Source organism: Portunus trituberculatus, chromosome 6, assembly GCF_017591435.1.
Source record: "Portunus trituberculatus isolate SZX2019 chromosome 6, ASM1759143v1, whole genome shotgun sequence".
NCBI classification, from domain to species: Eukaryota; Metazoa; Arthropoda; class Malacostraca; order Decapoda; family Portunidae; genus Portunus; species Portunus trituberculatus.
The window spans coordinates 8923037-8926751 of record NC_059260.1 but is presented as its reverse complement, the minus strand read 5'-3'; positions in this window follow the sequence as shown (position 1 = coordinate 8926751).

The window sequence follows — 3715 nt, the reverse complement described above, 5'->3', positions numbered from 1 at the left end:
TTTGGGATGTAGTCCGTGTCACTGTCCGAAATATTGCGAGAGTGGAGAAGTTCTGTCTTAAAACCCGAGCCAGCAAGGGGCAGGAATTCTACATGTTCTACTGCCAAACGGGCTTCATCGCATGACAGAAACGTTACATAGCAGCGATTAGACGGAAAGTCCTTAACGTAAACAAGTCGAATGCGAAGAACCGTGCCATACACCTTGAAAAGTGAGTGCAGGGCGTGATAAGAAAATGATGGGTTAACATTTACCATCACAAGGGAGTCATATGCAGCAGAAATACGTCCCTCAGAAGAACTCCCAGAACAGGAGACTGCTGCGGGAGGCTCTTGTGGAGGGAAATCCTCCTTCCCACTCAGACCTGAAGATGACGTCTCGCGGGCCAGGTCAGCCACCTCACGAGAACCTGACAGTTTTTTGTGTTTCACCATATATATAAAGTTACACAAAAAATGGCTCCAGCGACAAGGGAAACCACCTACTGGGACTACAATGGGAGGGAGCGCTGGCTGCCGTAGACGGGGTACCTCGTCCCCATGCGGACCAGTCGTTTTAAAAAAAGGTCCCACATGATACGAAAGTTTGTCCACGACAGAGCTGAGACCCCCTCCCAAAGCATCCCAGCCTGGACACCCAACCATCCAGCACAGGACGGCTCCTATTGGGCGATACCTCCTTGCTAGCATGGGTAGCCCTCTCCCCCTCGAAAGGGCAGAGCAGGGGCCTAAGCCCCCTCTAGCCTAGCTCGCCAGGTCACAGGGGCACGCAAGCCCCCCCACCACGACAAGGCGGTTCCCATCTGGGGTGGGGGAAATAATACGGTGCCCCTCACAATATGTAATCGGAAATCAGTCACATTTTACTCTCGTGTCAGGTTGGTAGTGGTTGGAGAGGAAGACTTTTCTAGAATTTAACATTTTTTATAACCATTTTGCAGGCACCTGCTTGACCACACAGATGGAATGCCACCCTCCACCATTCGAGAACCTGAGGAGCCATCAACTGACATTGCACAGTAAGAAATCACCTTTACAACTTTAGTGGATTTATTTATTTATCTATTAGTTTTTTTTTTCTCATTCATTGAATGAAACTCACAGGAAGAATGAAGCAACCAATCAGATTGATATGGTTCAAAACTTTTGGTGTATACTTAATACCCATGTATTATCCTTATGTCCATCTTGTAGGGAAAATGAGTATGCTGGTGAGCTTCCTCTATGCATGTGTTAGATATTTTTTTGTTGTAGAAGATTGGCAATACTATCCTCTTTTGATTGCGGAAAAGTTACTGTCATATAATGCACAAAAGGATTCATGGTACAGTGCATTTGCAAAACTTTATGAATTTGAGGCACATGATAAAATAAAATACATAGCTAACACATCATTGATCCTTCCTAAGGCTGCATGTAGAGCTGAACAACGTAGAGGGACACCACCAACATGAAGATCACCTAGTTCCTTCCCAGCAACGAGAGGTTCACCATGAAGTTGCAAGCAGAGCAGCGAAGGAAATCTCCATGGAAGGGAGATGGCTGAGTGACTGTCACATAGATCATGCACAACATTTGCTTGGAAGCAGTTTCTTAAATGTTTCAGGTTTCCAATATACTGTTGTCTTTGAAAACCAAAAATGAGTACATGTCAGAAGTCCCAGTAGCTCCTTTGTCCAAATTTTACATGTACACGGCAATCACTGGCTTACTGTAAGTAACCTTCACTGCAATGATAACACTGTCAAGGTTTATGACAGCTTAAACAGCAGTTTGGAAATTTCAGGCAAATTTGGTTATCAGCTAGCTGCTCTCCTAAACTGTAGTTCACAAATTAATGTAGAAATTGTAAATGTCCAGCAGCAGGAGGGACATTCAGATTGTGGTTTGTTTGCTATTGCTTTTGCAACCAATCTTTGTTTCGGCATCCCACCTGCAAATCAAAAATTTGTCCAGAAAGAAATGAGAAGCCACCTTGCAACCTGCTTTCAGAAGGGGAAATTGGAACCTTTTCCAGTTTTTCCTTTTGTGGTTACTCCTTCCTGTAGTAAATGTCATGTTCTTGATGTGTGTTCAGTGTGGAAGGCCCGGGTATGAAGGTAGTAGTTTAATTATGTGTATGTTGTGCAATGCCTTGTTTCATTCCACCTGTGTGGAATTTCCTTCTGACATTTTTGGTTGCACTGCATGTCAGCATGAAATACCATACTTGTAAGTACAGTAAGTCCTCGTTATACGGTAGATATGCGTTCCTGAAAACCTTACCACATGTCGAATTTACCGTATACCGAATCCATTATAACACGTCAAAAGTCACCCCAACAGAAATTAAAATATATGAAAATAATCATTAAAAAAAAAATAATAATAATAAAGTACTGTGCAAAAGAAATAAACGGAATTTTTTTTTTTTTATTTACCTTTCAATCGCCATGTATTCTATCATATGAGGTCCTTCCCGAGGCTAAGGGACAGTAGGGATTTTAGCCCTTACTCATCTTCCGCCGAGTGGGCAGACAATGATAAGACTTATTCGTCTGCACTGTCGGAAGCAGATGTAGAAGGGCCAGCTGTAGCAGGATCAGCATGGTTTGATGAAAGAGGATATTGAGGAAGGGCCAGTTATAGCAGGGTCGGCATGTTTCAATGGTTTGAAGAAAGAGGATACTGAGGAAGGGCCAGTTATAGCAGGATCGGCAGGTCTGATAGGGACGGCATGTTTGACTGGCTTGAAGAACGAGTAGATGGAGGACTTTTTTTCATCATAGATTTCTTGATAAATCTTGACACTTTTCTCTATGTCGTGAGCCACTTTGCTACTCCTGGCTGGATTTGGGTCATGTTCCTTCAGGGTTTCCAGAGCTTTTTTGATACCACCGAGACATACTGTAAGAATTTTGATGTCCAGGCCACGCAAAAGTTCTTCATCTCCCTATTTTTCTGCCTCCTGTGATGCCTTGTCTAGCTCTATAAGTTTATCATTTGATAGATTCAGCATGGCTTTCATAAAGATCTTGAACATCATCATCAACTTCATTGAAGCCAGCCCTATGGCACAGATTTACGATATTTTTCTGATTGCACCGATGTCGTCTTTTAGCAACGCCTGAGAAGTCATGCGTGCATTCTGGCCATACTTTATTCCACGCTAAGTTCACGGTAGATGTCTTCACTTCATCCCAAGATGACTTTATGTTATCTAAGGCGTGCTTGATGTTGATTGATTGATTGATACATTTATTGTTGACTTAATAAATAGTCACAACAAAGGAGGAGGATGGGCCCTGCCACCCACCCCCTGGGCAGAGACCTTAAGTATAAAAAAATATAACACTAGAAAGTATACATAACAGGAATACAAGTATTTCAATAAATAAGTACAGATATTGCACACCTTATTGCATAAACATCCTACAGTGTTGGAGCAAACTGAGGATATTACCTGAGTATATCCCTGAGAGTGGTTGAGTCTAGGAGATGGGCAATGAGGCTATACAAGTCATGTTGACCTTGTGGCCTAAATTTAGCAATGAGTGGACAATGCCATGATACAGTGGATGGATGGATGAATATTAATGTAGGCGCCGCAACAGCCAGGGTCATTTGGCGCCGCTAACAAAATTTTAAAATATACAAAAAATGTAAAAAAAAAACAACAATAAAACCAATGCAATTAAAAGTTGCTAAATCATTAAAAGTACAATAAAATCGAATAA